Source organism: Chiloscyllium punctatum, chromosome 34, assembly GCF_047496795.1.
Source record: "Chiloscyllium punctatum isolate Juve2018m chromosome 34, sChiPun1.3, whole genome shotgun sequence".
In the NCBI taxonomy this organism is placed as follows: Eukaryota; Metazoa; Chordata; class Chondrichthyes; order Orectolobiformes; family Hemiscylliidae; genus Chiloscyllium; species Chiloscyllium punctatum.
In genome coordinates this window covers 75,651,050-75,668,914 of record NC_092772.1, presented here as the reverse complement: position 1 = coordinate 75,668,914, position 17,865 = coordinate 75,651,050, and positions in this window count along the sequence as shown.

The following is a 17,865-nucleotide window of genomic DNA, read 5'->3' as shown; positions in this document are numbered from 1 at the left end:
CCAATGAGATACAGACAGGGGGAGGGCAGCACGTCGGCAATGGGATACAGATGGGGAAGGCATAGCGTCTACAGTGGAATACAGACAGGGGAAGGGCATACCGTCTACAATGTGATACAACAGGGGGAGGGCAGAGCTTCTGCAATGGGATACAGATGGGGGGAGGGCAGAGCGTCTACAATGGGATACAGACAGGGGAGGGCATAGTTAGTAGGTTTACAGGTAACATCAAAAAATAGTGGGGCGGTGGACAGTGATGGTTATTTCAGAGTACAACGGCACCCTTGACAAACAAAGGGTCAAGGACTGGCAGATAGAATTTAATGCAGACATTTGTGAGGTTTTGCATTTTGGTAAGTTAAAGCAGGGTGGTACCCTAGGGAATGTTGCTGAACAAGGAGACCTACGGATGCAGGTTCATAGTTCCTTGAAAGTGGAGTAGCAGGTAGACAGAGTATTAATGTTCAGTCAGAACATTGATTATAGGAGATGGGGTAGCATATTACATTTCTACACGACATTGCTGAGGCCACTTTAAGAATACTGCGTACAATTCGGTAGGCACTGCTAAAGGATGGATGTTGCTCAGCTTGAGAGGGTGCAGAAAAGGATTTTCTGAAACCTGAGAAATTGAACTGCAGGAGAGGATGAGCAGGTTGGGGTTTTTGTCCCTGGACTGTTGGAAGCTGAATAGTGACACAACAGAGGTTTATAAAATCCTGTGGGCTATTTATAGTCTCAATGGTCAACATTTTTTCCCAGTGTTCGAACTTCCAGAACTATATGGCAGAGGTTGATGATGACAGGGGAAAGATTTAGATGGGACCTGAGGGGAAACCTTCACATGCAGAGGCCCTGGGGGTACGGAAAGTGCTGTCAGAGGAAGTGGTGAAAGCGGGTACAATTACATGTTTAAAATATATCTGGATAGATACATAAATAGGAATGGTTCAGAGGGATATGGGCCAAATGCTGACCAGTGAGACTAGGTCACGTTAGGATGCCTGATCGGCATTCAGAATTTGGAAAAAAAGGATGTGTTTCCATGCTGTAAGACTCTGCTATTCTATCACAGTGATGAGGAAAAATGCAAAAAGGGCTTTTGAATGGGAATTCTCTTCCCCAGAAGTTTGTGGTGTTTCTCTGATTGCAAGTATTCACAGCTGAGTTAGTTAAAGATTTGACAGAGACTGCGTCATGGATAATGGGATACAGACAGGAAAGTGGGGCTGAGACCCCAACCTGATCAGCCAGAATCTTACTGCCAGGTGGAGAAGGCTCAAAGTATCTCATGACCCACTCCTACTCCTCAGTCCCCCTGTTTCTGTGTTCCATTTAGAGCCTCAAACCTGCTGGATCTGAGCAGTTGGAGGCCACTTACTGCTATCACCTGGTGCATAGAAACAGAGGAGAACATTCACTCCCTCATGACTGTCACACACGGTTTGGGAGATTTGGAAAATGTACTTGGAAAACCCAGGCTGGATATGAAAGCGGTCCCTCATTTCTCTTTACAGAGGTTCCCCTCTCTGCAACTTGTACTCCGTTTGTTGGTAGATGCAGATTTACTGTGAATACAGCCCCCATACCTCACCCAGAGATGGCTCACAACGTCCCCTGGGCTCCGTGACTGCAACATTCCATAACAGACCTTCCAGGTACCTTCCTGTAAGTAATCTAATCGAATCTAATCTAATCAAATTTTCCAATAACAGAATGTGAGAATATCAGAAACAAAGGCAGGTCGTTCGCCTCCCAAGCCTGTCTTGCCTTTCACTAAGATCATGGCTTCATAGCCCTCACCTCTCTGATACATCAAAATCCCTCTCCAACCTCTATGAGCACTTCCATAGAACACAAAACAAAGAACATTAGAGCACAGTACAGGACCTTTGGCCCTCGATGTTGTGCCACCCGTTTATCCTACTCTATGATCAGACTATCGTCCGTGCTTCCGTTCACTTTCTTCCATATGCCTATCCAAGAATCTCTTGAGTTTCCCTCACGTATTTGATTCTACTTCCACTGCTGGCAGTGCATTCCAAACCCCCACCACTCTCTGTCTAAAGAACCTACCTCTGATATCTCCCCAAACCTTCCTCCAATTACCTTAAAATTATGACCCCTTGTGATAGATATTTCTGCCCTAGGAAACAGTCGCTTGCTATTCACTCTGTCTATGCCTCTCATCATCTTGCACACCTCTATCATATCACCTGTCATCTTTCTTTCCTCCAATGAGAAAAGCCCTTGCTCCCTCAAGCTTATTTCATAGAACCTTCCGTCCAGTCTGGTGAGCATCTTTGTAAATTTCCTCTGCACTCTGTCTAAAGCTTCCACATCTTTCCTATAATGGACTGAGTAGAACTGAGCACAATAGTCCAAGTGTGGTCTAACCAGGACTCTATAGAGCTTCAGCATAACCTCACGGCTCTTAAATCTCAATCCCCCTGCATATGAAAGCCAACACACCATGTGCCTTCTTAACCACACCATCAACTTTGGGAGCAAATTTGAGTAATCTGTGGACACAGACCTCAAGGTCGCTCTGTTCCTCCATACTGCCAAGAATCCTGTCTTTAACCATGTATTGTGCATTCATATTCGAGCTTGCAAAGGGAACCTGATATTGGTGTGAGTTCAGATGATGGACAGTTTTGAATGAGCATTTGTTCTGCAGCTCTGGAACTGAAAGTGGGCACAGCAGAGTCTATGACTCATTGGGCTGAATATAACCATAATTTATCTTTGTGTGATTTTCACTGAGTGTGACAGATGGGTTGTCTGCACGAGGCTGAGCTATTTTCCTGGTACTATCATATCGAACTCACCTCATTAACTACCCAGCCACCCCATGGTGTCCCTGTCATTCAATGCCAGTCCGATCCCACCCATCATGGCTGGAGTTATTCACGATCGGCCGGATGCCCTGATATTCCGTGATCCCTGGCATTGGTGCACAGTTTACCCCGAGCATGGCAGATAAGGGGCAATTATACCACGGTTTGTCGACAGGGACACGGAGCTCCTGGTGGATGGGCTAGTACAGAGGGGACCATACTCTTCCCAGCGGAACCACACCACCAGACCCAACGAGCAGGGCCTGAGCTCACCAACCAGCTCAGTGCAGTATCTGCGGTCTGAAGAAATGTTCAGCAATGCAGGACAAGCTTCAATAACCTTCCCCACACTGTCAGGATAAGGGTCACTGTGTTCTCCCTGCTCCCTCACACTCACTGTATATCTGTTATATCACCGACACCCGAACACGATTCATGGTCCACTACTCTCACTATTGCATGCAAAGCCTTCTCTCTTTGTCACACACACACGCACACACACACACGCTCGCCTTCGCAATACTCTCACATGTTGATAGAATATTCTGAAGAATGTTGATTGTGGAATGTTCAAGTTCGTGTTCCAAATAATTCCCATTTTCAAGAAAATTTTAATGCCCCAGTATGTAACACAAAAGGGGAAGGAACAAAATTGTACAGTTTTCAAATCACATGCAATCCACTATGGGGCCATTCAGCCCTTCAAACGCATTCTAGCATTTAAGAAGATTGTGGTTGATCTGATGCGTTTCTCAGTTCCATGTTACATGAACTTTCAGTCATTCAACCCCCTGGGTTCCTGTCACTGAGCAGACAACACTCAGGCACTTTTACCCGGGTTTTCTTCAAGCGCCTGCTCGAGGACATTTCCCAAGGGGATGCACTGTCCCAATAATATATTCCATCAGCTTTCTCCATCTATATAATGGTAAGCACATTTTACACAGACCAATCAAAAATCTACACTCATTTTATGGTTATCGATATCCAATCACAATTAGTAATTCTGGTTATTTCATATGTCTCACCTTACCGTATTCAGCCAAACATGGCTTTGAAATACTTGTCTCATTATAAAATACAATTTCTAGCAGAGAACGTTTGAACCCTCAGTCGTTATTTTGACCGTTATCTGAATTGTACCTTTTTCCTTGTTATGAAAGTTTCCCTTACCCTTTGCCTGTGACTGTTTCTGTCTGTAACAGTTATACAGTCTCCCACTCAGTTGGCTGGACAGCTGGTTTGTGATGAAGATGGAGGCCAACAGTGCTGGTTCGATTCACCACACTGACAGAGGTTACCATGATAGGGACGCTGTCTCACCCTCAACCCATCACCCGAGGTGTGGTGACCCTCAGGTTAAATGACCACAAGTGGTCTCTCTTTAATGACAGAGCAGCTCTATGGTCATTGGAACTCTGTTCTATCACTGTTGCCATTTTAAAATGTTTCCTAGATTACCATTTCGTTTTCACGGATGTTCTGAAGCAGTGTCATTTTGTACCACTGTCAACATTTTCCCATGCTGCACATTCCAGTCCATCCCCTGATAATCCTTGACTCTGTTGTTACTTATGAATCTTCCGTCTGTGCCTCAAAAATATTCAATAACTCTGCCTCCAATGGTCTGCGGGGAAGAGAGTTCCAAAAACTCATAGCACTGAGAAAACAAAGAAAAAGCCTTACCTGGGGTGTGAGGTTATTTTTTGTCTACCTCCCTGAGATTGGATATAATTACATTGGAAGCAGTTCAGCAATGTTTCACTTCATGTATTCCAGGAATGAAGGCCTTATATTATGGTTACTCATAGAAAGAGAGGTGATCTTACTGAAACATACAAAACCTTCAACAGAGTGTATCAGGTAGATATCCACTGGGTATTCGTATAGTCCAAACTTCTTGCCATTATTCTAGAACTTCAACCGTGTGGCGGCAAGGCATTCTGCCCATCAAATCCACACTGACCCAGTGAACAGCATCCCAGCCAGACCTGCCCCCCACCCTATCCATCTAACCCGGCATTTCACATGACTAACGCAACTAACATACACATCCTTGGGCACTATGGGCAAATTAGCATGGCCAATCCACTCTAGGCTGCACATGTTTGGGCTGTGGAAGGAAACTGGAACACTGGGAGGAAACACAGACACAAGGAGAATGTTCAAACTCCACATACAGGACGCCCGAGGTTGGAATTGAACCCAGCTCCTTGGTGATGTGAGGCAGCAGTGTGAAACACAGATCCTCCATGCTCCTCGATTAGTTTTATAAGTTACTTGTGTCTGACTAAAGAAATCTGCGTGACTTGTTTACTGAACCAGACCTAGTCTAAGACTTTTATCATCAGCTATATCACCAATCTGGTCACATTTAAAATGTGATGTGAGTAGTGAAGGAGTGGGACTAGAAAAGGAATCAGTGACACCCTCCAACCTCAGTCAGAACTGGGATGAGGAGAAATTCACAAAGTGGGAATTTATTGACGTAGGAATTCTCCTTCCCAGAAGTATGGGATGGCTGAAGCTTTATATTATATCGAGGCTGGCTTCATCTGATTTTCCATCGACAGGTGAATCAGGGATAATGGTGCTTGGAGAGAAGAGTGCAGCTGGGACCACAATGAGATGAGCCACGACCTTATTAACTGTCGGAGTAGTGTCAAAGGGCCGAATGTTCCACTCGTGTTCCTCAGCCTTATGTTCTGATGTTCCATTCAGCCCTTCGGACCTGCTACACAGGGGCAGATTGAGGCCACCCCGATGGTTAGGTGTAGTTCGTGAAATGTAATTGAAAATCCAGGCTGAGTCAGGAATTGTTCCGCACCCCAATCTCTCTTTTCAGGCTTCCCGTCTCTGTAACTTCTGCTCCAGATTTGGGTCATGTTACAGACCCAGAATCGCTGTGAATACAGCCCTCTACCAGTGTGAGCTCACAGAAATCCTCTGCTCTCCCTGAATGCAACATTGTACAAAACCATTTTCAGGAAAATAACATAAGAATGTAAGAAATAGAAACAGGAGCAGGCTATTCGGCCCCTCAAACCTGTACTGTCATTTAATAAGAACATGGATGATCTACTTCAGGGCTCAACTCCACTTTCCTGCTAACCTTTTGTATCCCTCAAATCACTAATCTATCAAAACCCAATCCAGCCAGTCTGTAAATGTATTAAAAAAAAACCAGTCTCCACAACCTCTGGGTTCGGGAATTCCAGACATTCACTACCTTCTGAAAGAAGATGTTTCTTTGTATCTCAGTTTGAAATCGATATCCCTTATTCTGTATCTACAACCCTGAGTTCGACTCTCTGCCCTGGAACGGATCCACATTCTCGAAATCTACCTTGTCAAGCCCCCTCTGCATCATGTCCATTTCAGTAATATCATCCACATTCATTTCAACCACAATGAATAAACGCCTCACCATTTTAGATGTACTCAATAATTCAACCCTTTCATTCCAGGAACCCGCCTAATGAACCAACTTTAGTTACTTGCTGCATCAGCATGCTGACGTTATGTTTCAGACACAAAGACAATTCCATCCCTTTGCACTGTTCCTTTTGTGATGTGTCCTCTCCATTAAGTAACAGCCCGCCTTTTAGTTCTCAGTGTCATCCTCAATGAAGTGGGGAGGGACCATAATGTGAGAGAATGTGCTCTGTAATTGGAGATGGAGAACTTGAATCAGGAAGGGGAGAGGAGCAGGGAAGAGGATGGAACAGCAATGGCAGGGGTTTCTGGGGGGAATTCAGGAAGCACAGCTGAAAGTCATGCCCAGCATATGCTTATGATCCCAAGAAATAAACATCCTAAATCTGGCCCTACACTAATGCTCATCATAGTATCCTTGTCGACCATGGGTGGTACATCTTCTAATCGAGTCCTTCTTTTTGAACAGAGTCAATAATTTTTCAGCGTTATTGGATATCTGCTTGAATGTCTGCCCAGGTATACCCACTGACCTTCCTCTGGGTCTACTTCCACATCCTGCTTCAGATCAGATGTGAGACAGAAAGCCTCAATTTAGATGTCTGGTTATTTTCAATCATTCAGGGGTGTCTTCTAGATGTAGCTGAACACATGATCAGCGGAGGCTGACTCCATTCTCTCAGTTTCTCCGTCTCTGTTGTTTCTCTTTGATGACGCCACATTCCAGTGAACTGCTTGTGACGTGACCTCCTTTGCCTTCAAATCAGAAATCCGCTAATTCCGGTGGACAGGGCCTTCAGCTGTGACTATCCCATCTCACGTGCTTCTGCCCTCACTCCGTCCTCTCCTTCCCAGAACAATGATAGATCTCCCCTCGTCCTCACTTCTACTGTACTAGAATCCACATTCACAGAATCATCTTCCGCCACTTCCACCATTTCCAATGGGATAGCACCATCAAACACATCTTTCCCTCGCGACCATTGACAGCATTTCATAGGGACCATTTCTTTTGTGACACCCTCCATGATCCCGAACACTTCACAACTCCCCCATGACACCTTCCCATGCAATAACAGAAGCTTCAACACTTGCCCATTCACCTTTCCCTTCTCACTGTCCAAGACCCCAAACATACCTGCCTGGTGAAGTAGCATTTCACTTTTACACTTTCAATCCGGTCTCCTGTCATTACTGCTCACAATGCTGTCTCCTTTACACTGGGGAGACCAAACAGAGACTGGTTTGAGGACCACTTTCACTCTGTCTGTAGGAATAACCCTGAGCCTCTCATTGCTTCTCATTTCAATAACCGACCTTGCGCTCATCCTAACATTTCGGTCCTGAGCTGCTGCAACGTTCCAGTGAAACACTACCCAAGCTAGAGTAACACCTGACTTTACACTTTGATGTGCCACAGCCTGCAGCAGTTAATACACACTTCCAAATTCACAGCCTGATTCCATTATGGCTGTTCTCCATTTTTCATATATTCTACTTCCTGACCTCCCAATGATCTCGTCTGTGTCTTATTTTATCCTGCACTCAATAGAGACAACCCATTTCTGCCATCCACACTTTAATTTACACCAATTTTATATCTGTTTCTCTTTCACCATAATTAAAAGCCCATCCCTCTGTGCCATTGCGTCTCCACATGCTCTGTTTCCTATCATCCGTCGTCCACTTTTGCTAAGGCATTAAGCAGCCCTTTTCAGTTCTGAACAAGCGCCACGCTGGACTTGAAACACTATCTCTGTTTCTCTGTCTCCACAGATGCTGACAGACCTGCTGAGTTTCTCCAGAAATTTCTGGTTTTGAACATGTTCAAAGGTATATGTCAAAGCTGCTCAAATGTCCTGACCCACTTGGATTGCCGTACACTGGGAAGTGAAAAATAATAAAAAATGCACAAATATCTTGGTTCTGAAACTACATAAGACTGGAATCATTGACACTACAGAGTTCTTATCAGAAGCCATTGAGAGAACAGAGTGAAGCACATTCAATTTAAACACTGAAAATGGCATAACTGCAAGGGAAAACGTTCAGATGAATGTTGGAATTAGAATCGCTACAGTATGGAAACAGGCCCTTTAGCCCAACAAGTCCACACCGATCCTCTGAAGAGTAAACCAAGCACACCCATTTTCTTATCCTATATTTACCCCTGACTAATGCACCTAACCTGGAAATTTTTGGTTTGTGGGAGGGAAGAATCCAACAAGGAGAATGCGCATGTTCCACAAAGATGGTCGCTGGAGGATGGAATCAAACCTGGGTCCATAGCACTGTGAGGAAGCGGCACTAAACACTGAGCCGTGTTGCTACCTCACGGAATGCGTTTTGGATTTTGAAAAACAAGACAATAAGAGATGTGACACAATAAACAAACGCTCAGAGGAATGAGAATATGAAATTGGAAGTGCTACCACATCTGAAACCAGAGTAGCTCACGGGGTACGGGTCATTGGGTCTCGGTATGAATTGGGCGACAGACAGCAGAATTGCATTGCAGAAATTGCAGCTCAAACCCAGGAATTCATGTCATAGTGTAGATCATAGTTGGACAGAACGAATATTGTACTGAGTCACAATCTGTAACTTTTTGCCCAGGATAATTCCTCAGTCCATTATTCCCATTAAGCTGAAAGATGTTTCAGTCACGAGTGTAGATGAACATACCAGGGTCAGAACCGTGTGGACCTAAAACTGATGACAACCCATTTAAAGCTACCACACTTGACTACTCACTTACTTTGCAAACAGTAGGACTAACATCTGATAGAGAGGACGAGATGATGACAAAGCAAACTGATCAGATCGAAGCTCTGCAGTCCTGCCACAGCCAGTTAGAAATGGAGTTGAACTATGAAACAACTGATGAAAGAAGAGGACTCCACAAATATTTTTTAAAAAAACTGTTCAATGGGATTAGTGTGTCACCATTTATTGACAGGAGGGTAGTTAAGAGTCAAACACATTGCTGTGCGTCTGGAGGTACAAGTAGGCCAGAGCAAGAATGAATGGCAGTTTCCTTCCCGAAAGAGCATCTGCGAACAAGATGGGTTTCCCACACAATCAGCAACTGTTCCATGATCATCATTAGACTCTTAATTCCAAACATTTATTGGATTTGAATTCCACCATTTGCTGTGGCAGTACTCGAACTCAGGTCACATAAGCATTGCCTGGGTCGCTAGACTAACAGCTCAATACCACTTGGTTATTGCTTTGCCATTCCCCGAAAGAATGGAACTTTGCTGCACATCAGTGTAAAAGACAGTATGCAATGTCTGCACCATCCTCAGCCAGAAGTGTTCCTTAGATGATGCCCACAGAATCACAGATGTCAGTCTCCAACCAATTCGATTCGCTGCACCTGACATGAAGAAACAGCCGAATATAGTAGGTACGAAAAAGGCAATGGGCCCTGACACTATTCCTGCAATAGGACTGAAGACTTGTGCTGCATAACAAACCGTGTCCCTAGGGAAACTGTCTCATTCCAGCTCCAACTCTGACATCTCCCTGGCAACGTGGAAAATTCCTCAACTATTTCCTGTCCCTTAAGAGAAGAATAATTACAAGCTGACCATTTACCACCCCCTCAGTCCCATCACAATAGTCAAAATTGTGTGAGTTATTTTTGATAGAGCTATCAAGCAGCAAAAAATAATCTGCTCAGTGTGGTTTCCGATTGGTCCCCATGTGGAGATGGTGCTGTTGTGGAAATGTCAGTGGATTACTAATCTCGACCAGGCTAATGCTCTGGCAGCTGGTGGAAGTTAAAAACAATTAATAAAATATCGAAATCTAAAATCTGCTGTCAGTAACAGTGACCTTGAAGCCAATGTCACTAGTAAACACCAATTGCCTTCCCAATTTACTTTCAGGCAGTGAATCTCCCCTGCTTTCCTGTTCTGGCCTAAAAGTGCCTCCAGACGACAGACATGTGGCAAACACTTCAACGGTCTCTAAAATGCCAAGCAAGGCATCATTCTATTGTATCAAACTGTTCCGAGCCCTTAATGGATAAAATTGGACAGAACACCCAGCACCAGTCTCGGTATGAGAAAAGGTAATGGGAAACACAGCCCTGTTGATCCAGCAGATGCCTCCTTCCTAACTGCTGAGAGCCTGTGACACATTGACAGAGTTTTCCCACAGACTGCACAGAAACATTAGGGAAGGAGTAGGTCATTCAACACATTGACCCTCCCCCATTCTAGTTTTTGGTCTAACATCTCTTCAATTTTTTTTTCCCCAAACACTTCATACTGGATATCCTTTGAAGTGATTAATTATTGGAACAATATGAATTAGGAACATCGGTCCATCAATTTTGCTTTCCCATTCAATATAATGATGGTTGATCCTTTCTCCCCACACCAAACCTCTGCTGCAACCTCGTCCCTTTAGTGTCAAGAAATACTTAATGAAATTCAGTGCCTTGCCTTCCACAGGCTTGTGTAGCATAGAATTCCCAGATTCACCAGTCTGTGAGTTCAGACATTTATTCTCATCTCAATGCAGAGTGTCCTGACCGTACCTAATACTGTGGCTGCTTGTTTTAGACGTCCCAGCCAGGTGAATTATCATCCCTATTTCCAATATATCTCGCCCTGTCAGAGTATTATATATCTCACTGAGATCTCCACTCATTTTCCTAAACCACATGGAATACAGACTCAGTCGCACCAAACTCTGTTCCCACAACAAGTTTGTCATCCTAGAGATCAGTCTGGTCATTCTTTGCTGCTCTCCCTCAATGTCAGGTTTGTCCTTTATTAGGTAAGGAGACCAAAACTGCACACAATACTGCACAATGTTCGAGATGGGATCTCACCAAGGTCATGTACAGCTGTAATAAGATACCCTTATTTCTGGACTCAAATTCCCTGAAATGAAGGTCAACACATCATTTACCTTCCTAACTGCTTTCAGTTGCTCCAATAATGCTTTCAGTGACTGGTGTACAGGGAGATCCAGGTCCTTTTCAATGTTACATATACCCACTGGCATATGTGCCAGTGCCAATCCCAGTATTGACGCCTGGTTTCAGAATTCACTGCCGTGAATGGACTTCAGAGTTCGGTGAAGAAGTCAACAAAAGTATGCATGTTAGTATCTTCACAGATCAACATTTTCGCATCAATTCCTTTTGAAATGCTAGCCTGATATTCTATTTTTCCAACCAAAATGTTCAATGTTACGTCCATCCACATTGCTGTTCATCTGCCACGTATTTGCCCATTCCCTCCACGAGTCTCAATTACCTTGAACTTCTTTACATCCGCCTCACCCAATCAATTCTCAGTTTGGTGCCATCAGCAGATTTTGAAACATTACATTTAGTACCATCGAGCAGATGTATAATCTATTTCATGAATAGATGGGTGCCAAGCATCAATTCCAGGATCATCCTGCTCATAATTGCTTTCCATTCCAAAAAAAAGGAACTGCTTATTCTGACTCACTTTTTCTTTCAACTCTCTCCCATTCTCAACCCATGCCAGTATATTAGATCTCACTGTTGCACACTGTTATGGGCCAGGACAGACCACCTCGAGTCATTTCAAGGAAGTAGTACACACTCAAACTTTGCTTGTTGCCTAAGCAGTTGTAAGGCAGATATTCCAGGAGTGACGCAGCTGGTCAAGCCACTTAGTTTTAAATAAAACAGAAATTATTTTCTAGGTTACGGAATGAAACACAAACAGAAGAGAATAACATGCAGAATGACAACCTATCCGAAAACCCAACAGATTATCCTAACTTAATGATGTTAGCAAATGAAATTCATAAGGAGTGGGTACATGGGAAGACCAAGAACTGACTTTCAATTCAGCCGACAAAAATGTAGGGCATTACTGTGTAACATGATTGGGGATGATAATACCAAGAGGCAGCCAATTAAAAGCCATATCCATGCTACTAGTTCCACAGTAAGTAGAAGTAAAGTGACTTTACCCAGCTTTTGTCATTTTAAAGTTCTATAAATAAATATTAAAAAATATTAAAAGTTGGCTACTCAACTCATCTTCCAGGTGAAGCTTTCTGGTCTTCAGTAGCACTCCACTTCTCAACTGAGAATCTGAAAATGGTTGAAAGCCATGGGGTAGTACCGTGGCACGGTGGTTAGCACTGCTGCCTCACAGCGCAAGGGACCCGGGTTCAATTCCTGCCTCAGGCAACTGTTTGTGTGGAGTTTGCAAATTCTCCACGGGTTTCCTCGCACAGTCCAAAAATGTGCCGGTTAGCTGAATTGGCCATGCTCAATTGCGCAGAGCGAAGGGGTAAATGTAGACAAACGGATCTGGATGGGTTGCTCTTTGGGGGGTGGTGTGGACTTGTTGTGCCAAAGGGCCTGTTTCCACACTGTAAGTAATCTGTATCTAAATAATCTAAGGTCTTGTTCGAAGTACTTGAAACAATCTCCATAAACACCCCATGGAAAATTCGAAAGGAAACATCAAACCCAGGTTCTTCCAGGAGAGATATCAGAGAGAGGGGGGGGGGGGGGGATCAGCATGGACTTTCTTCTTTGGCCTGATAGCTTCACAATTGGCTGCCTGCTTTCAGTAAACAGCCAGTCTGTGAAAAACCAGTCCAAACAAATCAAAGCAGAGGGACTGCGCTGGGAGAACTGGCCACGCCCCTTTCATAAGAACAGAAGGACGAGGAGCAGGAGTAGGCCATCTGGTCCTTCTAACCTCCTCAGCCAATCTGTAACATCAAGGCTAATCTACTCATGGACTCATATCCACTTACCCGCGCTCTCACCATATCCGTTATATACTTCATTGTTCAAAACATATCTATCTCAGCTTGAAAAACATTTACTAAAGTAGCGTCAACTACTTCACTCGGCAGGGAGTTCCATAGAATTACAAGCCTTTGGGTGAAAAGGCTCTTTCTCAATTCAATCCTATATCTGCTCCCTCTAATATTGAGGTTATTCCATCTTGTCCTAGCTTCACCTGCCAGTGGAACCATCCTCTCTACTTTTTTCTTACCTCTTCCCTACATAATAATTTTTATGTTTCTATAAGATCCTCCCCTCATTCTTCTAAATTCCAATCAATATAATGCTGATCTACTCTGTCTCACCTCATAAGACAACCCCCTCAACTTCAGATTCACCAGAGTGAATCTCCTCTGCATAACCTCCACTGCCAGTACATTGCTTTGCAAGTAAGGAGGCCAAAACTGCTCACAATACTCCAGGTATGACCTCACCAGCACCCTGTACAGCTGTAACATAACCTTCCTGCTTTTAAATTCAACCCCTTTTGCAATGAAGAACAAAATACCATTTACCTTCCTAATTACTTGATGCACCTGCAGATCACCCTTCTGTGATTCATGCACAAGGACACCCAGCTCCCTCTGCACAGCAGCATGCTGCATCTTTTTACAATTCAAGTAATAATCCCTTTTACTGGTACTCCTAACAAAATAGATTACTTCATATTTATTAATATTGTATTCCATCTGCCAAACCTATACCCATTCATGCAATGTAACTATTTTCCTTTGCAAAGTTTCACAGGACTCTGCAAACTTTGCTCTGCCACTCATCTTCGTGCCATCTGCAAACATTGGCCAACTACGCATGCTCCCACCTCCACATCATCGATATAAATTGTGAATAATTGCAACCCCAATACTGATCCCTGAGGCACACCACTCAGCACTGATTTCCAGCCAGGATAGCACTCATTTATACCCACTCTTTGCTTCCCGTTAGTCAACCAATCTTTTATCCATGTTAATACTTCAGCCGTAACACCATCCATCTTTATCTTATGCAGCTGCCTACTATGTGGCACCCTGTCAAAGCCTTTTTGAAACCTAGATACACCACATCCACTGCGGCCTCGTTGTCTATCTTGCTCATAATGTTTTCGTAGATTTCCAAAAGACTTGGTAAGCATGATCTGCCCTTCATGCATCCTCGCTGCATCTGTGCAATGGGCCGTTTTCTATCAAAATGCCTTGCTATTTCTTCCTTGAGAATATAGTCAAGGTATCTTCCCCACTACTCAGATGAAGCTAACTGGTTTATAATTCCCCAACTTTTATCTACCTGCCTTTTTAAACAATGGCGTCCCATTTGCTGTTTTTCAATCTGCTGGGACTGCCCCAGAGTTCAGCAAATTGTAGAAAATTACCACAAGTGCACTTGTTATTTCTCCTGCTATCTTTTTAGTACCCTGGGATACATTACATCAGGGCCAGGGGATTCGTCTAACCTTAGCTCCATTACTCCATTAGCTTGCCTAATGCTACCTCCTCTGTAATAATGATTGTTCACAAGTCCTCACCTACCTTCATCTCTTTGGTAGAATCAAGGACTGCAGATGCTGGGAACCAGATTCTAGAGTGGTGCTGGTAAAGCACAACAGTTCAGAGCATTCCTGATGAAAGGCTTTTGCCCGAAACGTTGATTTTTCTGCTCCTCAGATGCTACCTGAATTGCTGTGCTTTACCAACACCACTCTAATCTAGAATCTTCATCTCTTCGTCGATCACTGGCATGTTATTAGTGTCATTCATTATGAAGACTGACACAAAACACCTGCTCAATGCCTCAGCCATTTCATCATATCCTGTAACTAAATGCTCCTTCTTCTCCTCTCAAGTACCAACATTTAAGTTAGCCACTCATTTTCATATTGAGGGAATCATCTGCTATCTGTCTTCATATTCCGTCCTAGTTTTTTTTTTCTCGTGTTCTATCTTACTTTTCTTTATAGCTTTTTTCGTGGCTTTCTGTTGACCTTTAATCTTTTCCCAATCTTCTAGGTTCCTGCTGTTCTTGGCCACTTTGCATTCCATCTCTATCAATTTCATAGCCTTGCGTATTTGCTTAGACACCCACGGCAGACTGCCCCTTTTCTGAGAGTCTTTCCTTTTCACTGAATATACTTTTGCTTAGGACTTTGAAAAACTACTTTGAAAATTCTCCACTGCTCGTCAACTCTCACCATAAAGTATTTGTTTACAGTCGAATTTTGCCAAGTCCTCCCTCCATTTTGTTGTAGTCTACTTCGTTTAAGCACAGGACCCTGGTATTAAATTTTATCTTCACTCTCCATCTGTGTTTTAAATTCAACCATACTGTCATCATTCCTTCCAAGTTCATTCCTAACTAAGAGGTCATTAATTATTCCTGTCTCATTACACAGGACCGGATCTAGCATAACTCGCTCCTCATTGTACGTGTTTTAATTTTCGACTTGAAAGCATTCCCAAGTTGTCAAACCCAGACTCTTCGGATTCGCTGCTTTTAAGACTGCTATGAAAGAAAAACAAGGACAGCACAACCTTGTTAAAGGAGTAGCATTGTCACAACACTACACTTGGGACGTCATCAAAAATGTTTCTGAAAATTCAAATTCACTGCATCTATTGCTTCGCCATAATTTATTTCGCAGTCGGAATCTTCAATATGATTCTCCATTAATAATTTGGTATTGACTTGATCCATATTCATTACTTTCAAATTAACATAATTCTCAAAGTTCACTGGCAAAGCATTCTTTCTAATAGACTCTTGTATTGTCCTGATTGCTTCTCTGGTGCTAGCAGACGGTAATTTCCTGCGGTCTCCCTGCCTCCTTTAGAAATATTGGGATTACATTTGCTGCTCTCAAATCTGTCAATTCAATCACCTGGAATTTGGAACACGGCAAGCAGAGTATCCATTATTCCCATGGCCACCTCCTTTAGGAATCAGAGATATAGATTATCATTCCATGGGGATTTATCAGATTTCAGTACAAATAATTTCTCCAAAACTGCTTACTTAGTGATTGATTGCATTTCCTTTCTTTCTCAGTAGACCTCGAATTGTTTGGAAGCATTTTTTAAATATCCTATCATGAAGGCAGAACTGAAGTAAATGCTTCATAGTCTGCCATTTTCCTCTTCTCCATTCGTTGGTTTTGGACTGTAAGGAAGCTACAATTATCTTCTCCAACATTTCACCTTGGTATATTGTACGTTGAGAAGATTTTACATTTCACGCTTGTTAATGTACTCTTCCAAATCCCATTAGTTCCTGTCTTAAGCTGTTCAATGATTGACCTTCCACAGCCATACAATCACAGAAGCATAGACTCTGTACCATCAAAAATACAGCACGATCTATATTATTCCAAATTTCCTACATCTGTCCCGTAGCCATGAAAGGTATGACACTTCAAGTGCTCGTCCAAATACGTTTTAATGGTTGTGAGATGACCCATGATAACTGCCCACCCCTCCCCCCACCTTAGGAACTGCATTCCAGATCCCATAACCCTCTGGGTGAAAAACAATCCCTGAATAATCTCTAAACCTCAAATCCTTCCATTTAAAAGTGTGCTCCCCTGTTCTTGACCATTTGACTAAAAGGAACAGCTGCTGTCTATCTACCCTCTCCATGTCCCTCGTAATCTTATACTTCTGAATCACGTCCCCCTCAGCCTTCTCTCATGCAAACTAAACAACCCGAGCTTATCCAGCCTCTCTTCATAACTGATATGCTCCATCAATGAAACATCCAGGTGAATCTCTGCACCCCCTCCAGAATAATCACATACTTCCTGTAATGTTGCTCCCAGAACTCCACACAGTATTCCATATTGGCCTCACCGAAGTGCTACATAGATCTTGTAATCTATGCCTCGATGAGTAAAGGCTATGCCCACTGCTTCCATTGACTTCTTATGTAACCTTTTATTCTCCCGCGTCACATTCAAGAATGTGTGGAAAAGCTCCCTATGATCTTTCTTGTGTGCTACAATTCATTGCGTATTCCCCATTTAGTTCCTTCTGCCAAAGTGCATCACCTCATAGTGATCAGAGTTACATTCCATCTGCCATTGATCCACCCATCTGACCATTCCATCTGTATCTTACTGTAACATAAGAACTTCCTCCTCACTGCCAACCACCCTGTCAATCTTTGTATCAAACGCAGACTTAAGTATCACACTCCCACTCCCCCTCTACATTCACACCTGCACCATTTATGAATACCACAAGTAATAAGGGACACAGCACTGATCACTGTGGTATATCAGGGGACACCGGTCTCCAGTAACACAAAAAGCCTTCTAACACCACCTATTTTGTGCAAAATTTTCTTTAACACTGATCTGAAGCACACTGGTGTATAGATTAGATTACTTACAGCGTGGAAACAGGCCCTTCGGCCCAACAAGTCCACACCGCCCCGCCGAAGCGTAACCCAACCATACCCCTACATCTACATCTACATCTACATCTACCCCTTACCTAACACTACAGGCAATTTAGCATGGCCAATTCACCTGACCTGCACATCTTTGGACTGTGGGAGGAAACCGGAGCACCCGGAGGAAACCCACGCAGACACAGGGAGAATGTGCAAACTCCACACAGTCAGTCGCCTGAGGCGGGAATTGAACCCGGGTCTCCGGCGCTGCGAGGCAGCAGTGCTAACCACTGTGCCACCGTGCCGCCCACTACAACCCTTCCTATAAAGCATGTTCTCTAGTCCTTGGACACCTCACCTGTGACCAGGTTCTATTGTAACATTTGTATCAGCGCCTTTCAT